The sequence below is a fragment of the Rattus norvegicus genome, chromosome 2, assembly GCF_036323735.1.
Source record: "Rattus norvegicus strain BN/NHsdMcwi chromosome 2, GRCr8, whole genome shotgun sequence".
NCBI classification, from domain to species: Eukaryota; Metazoa; Chordata; class Mammalia; order Rodentia; family Muridae; genus Rattus; species Rattus norvegicus.
In genome coordinates this window covers 74,335,914-74,344,840 of record NC_086020.1, presented here as the reverse complement: position 1 = coordinate 74,344,840, position 8,927 = coordinate 74,335,914, and the positions used below count along the sequence as shown (strand labels likewise).

At 36.8% G+C, this 8,927-nt stretch overlaps 1 long non-coding RNA gene across 1 annotated transcript; it reads left to right on the top strand.

Annotated features, from left to right (window-relative positions):
* The first annotated feature begins 5,679 nt into the window (after positions 1-5,679).
* LOC134485859 (uncharacterized) lies at positions 5,680-7,277 on the top strand. The gene is made up of 2 exons (XR_010064143.1): positions 5,680-5,855; positions 6,152-7,277. It is a non-coding gene; the product is annotated as an uncharacterized LOC134485859 (long non-coding RNA).
* The last annotated feature ends 1,650 nt before the right edge of the window (positions 7,278-8,927 follow it).

The window sequence follows — 8,927 nt, the reverse complement described above, 5'->3', positions numbered from 1 at the left end:
CGAACAAGGCTACACTTCCTAATAATGTCACTCCCAGAGTTAAGCATATATGAACCACCACAAGGACTATATTTGGAATTAATGGGATAATTTTTTTTAAATGGAAGTAAATTGGGGGGCATTTGAAAGGAGGAGTCTGAGATAAGAAGACCCTATTAGGAAGTATGGCCATTGAAATATATGTCACTTTGTTGGTGAAAGTGTGTCATTCTGTAGGCAGACGTTGGAAGAGTCCTGTGTTCAAGCTCTGCCCAGTGTGGAGGGCCGTCCACTTAGCTGCCTGCAGAAGAGAGTCTCTGATCCTGACTACCTTCTGATCAAGATGTAGAATTCCTTGGTTCTCCTCCTGTGCCATATCTGCCATCACTTTGCTATGCTTCCCACTGTGATGAATGTTGCTTTCACTACCTACCTTGTGTTTCCTATGGGTAGCAAGTTCACACATACCCAGGAGTTGTCTCAGATCCAAGGATAAACACACACACACACACACACACACACACACACACACACACACACACACACACACCACACACACCAGCTATTCTCAAAATGCCTTGGTTAGTAATGACTGGACATACATAATTCTTCCCCTCCTATCCCAGGCCCAGTTGGGGAAGTGACTTTTCCTTGAGTTCTTACATCTCTGATGGTTCTGTTTCCCTCCTAGGATGGTGGTAAAACTCTGTCCTGCATATTTCTCCTACCTGCGGGAACCTGGAGGTCCACTATTTTCCACCAAGCCCTTGGCCAACATCTTTATTGATGCATCAAGAACCAATTGGAAACAGTACCTTTAACATCAAAACTGGCAAAATCCTGATTAAATCAAAATATCATAGCCTCCCCCTACATGATGAAAATGGATAAACTTCTGAAACTGTAAGCCAGACATAATTAAACACTTTATGTAAGTGTAAGTCATAATGTCTCTTCATAGCAATGAAATCCAGGATAGAAGAGGGTACCAGCCTGGCTTTGCTTTTGTCTGAAGGAAAATGTGGATTTTGGAACTTTAGATTTGGAAAACAATGAAATGCTTTGAGTGTGCTTAATAAACCAGGTTAGAAGAAATAAGGAAGTACTGAGGGTGATACAAACTCTGACGACCTGGTCCCATAGGTTTCAGAGAAGAATTTTAGTTTGTTTCCTAGAGATCATCCTTTTGATTTTTTGTAAATATGTGGTTGCTTTTGCCCTTGTCTTAATAGTCTGCCTGAGGCTAATGGAAAGAGATTTAGATTAACTTCTTTGACAAAGGAAATCTCAAAAAAATTAGTTTAGACTATCCCTTGTGGTTCATTCTTATGAAGAATGTTTTAATCAAGACTAACAAAGTTAGATAGGACAAATACAAAATATATACTTCAAAGGTTAATGGGTCACCAGGAAGTTAAATGTAGCTAAATCCTATGTTCAAGGAGACAAACAGATTAAGGCAGTGGTGACATTGGGGGGGAAAATCCAAACCAGCTAAATTTACCGTTCATATGCATTTGCAGTTGCTAGAGAAATAGATACAACATGTAGGTGCTATCATGACCTAGTTATTGTTTACATTTGGACATAAGGAAATAGGACTGTATGTCAAACTGACAAGGGATGGGTTGTGATGGCTATTCTTGTTTGTCAACTTGCCTGCATCAGCATTGAATCTAGATATAGATGGCACACCTATGATCCAGATTTTGAGGCTCAGTGGCCATGTTTGTGCATTAGAAATGACAGTGTCATCGGGTAACCATCAGGAGGAGCAGCAGTGGAGTGGGGTCAGTCAAAGCTTAGAGGACTGTGGAGGGCAGAGCAGGAAATGTAGCCCAAGCCTTTTGGAGGATTACATAAGATAATCCTCCAAAAAGATCTTGTGAAAAGGAAATGAATAACAGCTTAGGTCCCGGTGTGATGGTAATACATGCCTTTAATCCCAGGAGACAGATGCAAACAGATTTCTGAGTTCAAGGCCAGCCTGGTACAGAGCAAGTTCCAGGTAACGAGAACTTTAGGGTAGTGCAAGCCTTTATTCCCATGACTCAGAAGATGGGTGCGCATATCCTTAAGTTCAAAGTCAGACTACAGAATAAGTTCCAGGACAGTCAAGTGTAGGTAGTGAAGGAGTTGGGAAAAAAGAAAGCTGGTGATAATGTAATAGAACAAAGGGGATGGGAGCATGTGCCATCCCCAGGAAACAGAATAACATGGCAGGTACCACCATGAGGCTCTAACTTTAGAGTCAAGAATATAAGGGGTTGCTATGATAGTGGATGTTGGTTAGTTGTGGCTAAGAAATTAGCAGTGATTAAGAAGAGACCAGCATAACTGAGGTGAACTCTTCTGGGAGGTTTTCCAGAGAGCCGAAGGAAGTTGTTTTCCTAAGATAGATCTCTCCCTGGCAATCAGACTTGGTAATATGTAAGAATGCCCCAGGTCATTCTGGTTTTGAAGGTGTGAAGGGGTCATGGAGAACAACTGAGGCATGTTACTGTGAGAGACCAAGAAATGTCACTGAAGAAGTTCCATCCTTAGTTGCATAAGACTAAAGAGGTCACGTAAAGAAGCTGAGGGTTGACACCATGAAGAGAGCCTACAAGAGGCTATTGGTGAAGTCTAATTACAGCAGAAGACCCCAGTGTATTCCACATGCCAGTACCATGGGATGATCACCAAGAACAGCAACAACAGTGGAGTGGAGTCAGCCAGAGCCTAGAGTGCTACAGAGGGGAGAGCTGGAGATGTAACCCAAGCCATTTGCAGAATACCATAAGATTATGTGTGGACCCTAGACATTGGGATAATAACCTGTTTTGTTGAAGTTGCCTTGCAGTCCCTGAAATGTTAATGATTACAGAGCAATGAGATACCTGTTGATGAAAGATGTTAAGAAGAAGTGGAACTACCCCAAGAAAAAGAAGTTTGTTGCAATCAGAAAGATGAAAGGTTTTGGAGATCTAAAAAGTAATTTGACTTCAGACATGGAGATACATAGTTCAGAGTTGACCCAACTGGATTTAAGTCTAGCTTTGGTTCAGTATTTTCTCATTATTACATGTTGGAATACTAATGTATATCATGTAACATTGGAGGTATGTGATTTACTTTTTGATTTTAATTTTATAGGAAACTACAGGTAAGTGATTGCATGAATCTCTGAAAACACTTTTATCTTTAGAGTTAACATTGTTGCTTAAACTATGGAAACTTTTGAAGTCGGAGTAAATGTATTTTTCATTATGATATGACTAAGTATATCTCCCATAGACACCTGTGTTTGATCAAGTCTATAGGGGCCAGAGAGTGGCATGTGGTCATTTGAATATATTTGACCCATGAGAAGTGATAGTATTGGGAAGAATGGCCTTATTGGAATAGGTGTGTCCTTGTTGGAGGAAGTATATTATGGTGTAGGAAAGCCTGGTAGTGCTCCTGTGCTCAATCTCAGAAGAAGGTGTTTACAGAACAGAGTCTCTTCTTCTATCTGCCTTCAGATCAAGATGTAGAGCTTTTGGCACCATCTTTGCCTGCCCACTGCCATGTTTCCTACCATGGTGATAATGGACGCAACCTCTGAAACTCTAAGGCAGTCCCAATTCAATGTTTTATGTATATGAGTTGGTTTTGTCATGGTGTCTCTTCAGAGCAATAGAAACCCTAAGATAATTTATCTCTAATACATAAATATGTATGTATGTATTCTCTAAATACATAAATGCAACCTGCTCAGTCTGTATGTTACTTACATATATGCTTTCAGGACTGCCCAATTGGTATTGATAACTAATTGGTGTGCTTTTCCTTGGAGAAACTATTTCTCCTGTTATTAGAATTCATTATTTGCCTATAGTACTTTGTTTAGGTTTGAGGTATCCTGGGTGTTTAGATCATTTATTGTGAACCTTGTTCATCAAATGCTTATGAAGTCATGCTAGTGAAACTGCATTTCCCAACTCTACACTTTGATTGGTTTTGATTTTCTGATGGTGTCTGTTATTATTATTATTATTAATGATTATGAAAATTTTAAACTGTTCATATCTCAAAAGAGTGGACTGCTGGAGTGAAGACTCTACAACTAAAGTGTATCATTTCTCACGGGATTAGAGTTCGGTTTTCGGGTTCGGTCCCCAGCTCCAAAAAAAAAAAAGAAAAAAAATAACAATAGAGTTCAGTTTTCATTACCCATGTTGGATACAATACAGTAGTGTTTATTTCCAGCTTCTGATACCCTCTTTTGTACTCCATATTTACTCACAAATACACAGCTCCCCTGTATACATAAGCTAAATTAAAGATAAATATAAAACAACATGCTCAAAACTTTTAAATTCATGTGGAGTAAATATTCTATCTGGCCAAATTGTAGATCAAGTTTGCCTATTTATTTAATTCATGAAATCCTTAGTCTAGTAGTACTAGTTTTTTATATAATACAGGTTTTAGGTTACATTGAACATGCATCAGTGCTTTTCAAACACTGACAAAATGGAATAATGTAGTGACCCATAAAAAAATTTAAAGACCACAGAGTTTTATTTGAGAGAAAACATAAATAAGGTCTGATAAGCAATGACATCATCATGTTTCCACAGTTTCTTGGTGGAACTATCCTATAACCATCTATGACAATTCTATTACACAGGAATGTGAGCACTGCTTGATATTGAGAATTTTGACTCTTTTCCTTCTAATGTTGGCCAATCATGGAGGGACTAGTTTTATCCTTCCATTTATCAGAAAAAAACTAATTTTGATAACAAAACAAAAGAAATATTGTCAATAACTTTTAATAAATATTGAAAACCATTAAGACATTTTCATCAGATTTTGAGTAAATACACATTTTTCCTGGTGTATTCTGTGCATGCTTTTTCTTCTTTAGGGATATAATTAATAGATAATAGATTAGTTGATAGAATGTTACTATCTCTCCAGATGTCACCATTCTGTCAATTTTATTTTTTCTTCTAGCTCTTTCTGTTTCATCAGAAACTGCTTTCTCTAAGTGTGTTTCAGTTTTTCTCAAAGCCTTTTCTGTTGTTCCTGTCATGTAGTAAAACTATTATTACTAACACATTTATATACATATTATCATCTTTTACTTCTTTTACTTATCATTTTAAAGGGGTTGCATTCTACATTAAATAAGTGAACTTGTTATAAAACTTATTTCAAATCCCTTAGCTGATATATTATTGAACAAAGGGGACTTTGATATTGCCCATAGCTGAGTAAAGCTCTCTGACTTCACTTTGTCCTTTGCATGAGAGAACTGAACTGGCTTACCTTCAAAAGAAATTCCTCTCTCTTTCTTAAGACTATTTACTTTAGAAAACCCATAAGTTCTTACTCTTTAGGATGCAAATCTTGTTAAAGAACCATGTTAGTTTTATAACTCAGGAGGGTTTTTTTTTAACGAAGCTTTATAATACTTTTTCAAAATGCAATAATGAAGGAAAAAACAGCTTTTGCTTCCTGTTCTATAAGGGGTCATCAGTTTCATTATAATGGATACTCTGTTCCAACTTGAAAAAGTCTCGGCTTTCATGCGGAAGGTTCCTTTTTGGTGTTGGCCATCAGTGGTGGTTTGCAAAGGTGTGGCCCCATAGATTCATGTGTTTTGAATGATTGGTCATGGAATATGGCATTATTAGGTGGTGGACTTTTTGGAGTAGCTATGGTCTTAAAGAGGAACTGTGTCTCTGTGGGGGTGGATTATGAGGTCACTTGGTGCTCAAGTTCCAAGTAATGTTCTTGGATGCCTTTTGATCAAGATATAGAATTCTTGGTTCTTCTGGTACCAAGTCTATCTATAAGATGCCATGTTTCCCAACATGATGAACATGGACTGAACCCCTAAAACTGTAAGCCAGCCCCAATTCAATGTTTGCCTTTTTAAGAGTTGCCTTGGTCTTTTCTCTCTTTTTTCTTTCTTTTTTCTTTTTCTTCTTTTCTTTTTCTTTCTTTCTTTCTTTCTTTCTTTCTTTCTTTCTTTCTTTCTTTCTTTCCTTCTTTCTTTGTGTGTGTGTGTGTGTGTGTGTGTGTGTGTGTGGTTGTAAATGATCATAGGATCATATTTCATGAACATGTTGTGGAATTCCTAGATTGTGAATTCAGTGAAGTCCTGGAACTGACACAAGGTCCTCCTTATTCTTGGCAGACACAGCTTTGAACCCTCGCAGTTCCTTGCTGTCATCTATCAGTGCCTCCAAGAGGGAGAGACCTGGTCGTCCCTATGTAGGAGGACATTTTGTGGAGCCCCTTGATCTTCTGTTGTCATCCTTGGCAAACTTCTTGTACAGGGCAGAGTGTTCCAGCTGCTCTGACACCAGAGGATTCTGCACAGGAATCTCTTGCTGAATCCAGTCATGCCGAGCCACAATTGCTTCATCATAGGCCAGACAGTTAACACCTTCGGGGGTGCTGTCCAGAGGCTTCTGCTTCTGATGCGGAGCTTCCTCTGCTTCCACCTTTAAACGGCACCTCACTTTTCCGTCTCAATCTTAATTATGTGGTATCTAAAGTGTAAACGATTTTAAGTTAATGTATAGAACTTGAAAGCTTAAAATATACATTCTATTTGCGACATATAAAAAAAAAAGTTGCCTTGGTCATGGTATCTCTGTATGAAAAATGAAACCCAAACTAAGACACCGTTGCCTCGTACAATTGTTCAGTGAGTTTCTATACCCCAAGTGTTTAAACCTCCTCTGTTGTGCACTTTTAGATGTGGGTTCACAGTTACTTATTTTAATCTCTTTCATGATTGCATTGAATAATATTTTTTTTAATTTTACTGTGTCTAGGGGAACGTTTAATTTAATATGCTTTCTGCATATTAAAATTAAATTAATTTTTTCTGGTTACATAAACTTATTTGTACATATCTAGTAAATATAGACATTGTCCACAAACCCTGCTGAATACAGTGTACATACATTGCCATTCTAGCAGATACTTTAAGGAAGATTTGGGGAAAATGTTAAATTTGTGTTTCTTTTGTTAAATATCTCAAAGCTTATTTTTGAAAGATTTAATTGGGTACTCTAATGCCATTTAACTTGAAACTACTTACTCAGTTTTGAATTATCTGGGACCCCAACCAAGATAATGCAATATAACAGGGCCTGCTTTAGATAGTCAGGATTTGGATGCTAATGTAAAGCAAAGGTTATATGAAGTATAAACTTACACATTCTTGATCAAAACCTGTTACTTTTTAGTTTTACCCTTTGTATATCAATGTAAATTACCACAAAATATAAATAAAACCATCTACAGATTTATAAGACTCTTTTAAAATGTTTGTTGTTTGCTCGGTGCCTGCATTTTGGTTTCACAACCTTCCAGTGACTTCATTTCCTTGGAACTCAGCAAGTCTGCAGGCTTTGCTTGCAAACCCACTCTTCTGAACATGTTTTTGAAATGTCATACACGATATAAATTCATATCAATATGAAAATCACAGTCATGTTTGTATGCAAATTACATAGAAATATTCATTGATTTCAGAGCTAACATAGCTATTGAGTTTCTTTCATTTCTGTTCAGGAATATAGTTATGTGGTATTTTACTGCAATATTAATAATAATTTTACTTCTTTTGCTTTCCCATTGGTTAAAGTCAGGAGTCACATCTGAGTGTTTATTTAATTACTGCTGCAAAACAACTTTTGTCTTTATTTTGTATTTATTTCTGTTTTACTTTCTCAGCATAGACCAGACTAGACTGGGTAGCAGTCTAGTATTGCACTCTTATTTCTTAATTCCGCTTATGTAAGGAAGCTTTCTAAAGTTCTAATTTTATATTTTCATTGTTTGCAAATAAGTATGCATAGATAAATAAGGCTGTGATCTACTAGACAACCTCACTTCTACGATTTTCGAGTGTCTTTAGGTGCTGTCTGCACTATTGCAGTGTAAAAAGCATCAACATGCTTACCCATCCGTGAATTTTAAAAACTACAATGATTGTCCTGACAAGATATGTACACTGGATGTTATGAAAGTAACTAACCACTTTCTGATTTAAACCCATGTCTGGCATTTAGTAGGATAAATTCTGGATCTGACTAGCTCATAATATAAAGAGAAACCGGGGTACTATTTCTTATTCTGCTAAATGGTCCTAGCATTCAATTTCTCATTAAGTTCTTATATTAGTACCAGTAGAGTTTTATATTACTCAGAACTCACCAGAAATGTAGTTTGGTAAAAATAGCCATGAACATGGAGACCCACAGTCAATGTGCAGAGAGTAAGTTTCTGTGGAGTGCTCCAGTTTAAATGACACATCTATATTCCAGACTCCCCCTTCAAGACTCAGGGATAATCAGAAAAATAAATATGGCTGGCAATGTATGCAGAAGACATGCACAAGAACCGAGCATCAAAACCCAAAAATGACTTTGGCTGGATCATAAATGCTCATTAGATTTCACCTGTATCTAAGAAGCTGTTGGCAATTGGCATGTGTTGGCTGAGAGAGTCCATTTTCTTCAGGGATTTAGGTCCTGAGACATTAACCATGCTATAGTATATGATCCCACACCTGTGAGCATACTGGCAGTAAGTATTTAAGAAAACAGAAAGTGCATGATATTGGGAAGCAGGATAAAGTAGCAATGGGGGATAGGGAATGTATTGATTCAAACAGATTATCGATATGTATGATTATTAAATAAAATATTTTAATATTTTAAAATTGAATCATGAATGACTTTTGAAATAATACATTATTTCATTCCTAAAATTTATTGGTGCTTTCTATGTCATCAGTCTTCTTATCTAATACAATATCTTATGCTTTGATTAATTGATGATTACTGACTATAACACCTTTATTAATTTTTATCTTACTTCTGAACAATATTTTCACTAAATGTAGCTGGTATCAATCTCAAAGTATTTCAATCCTACCTCAAAATAGGTGATAG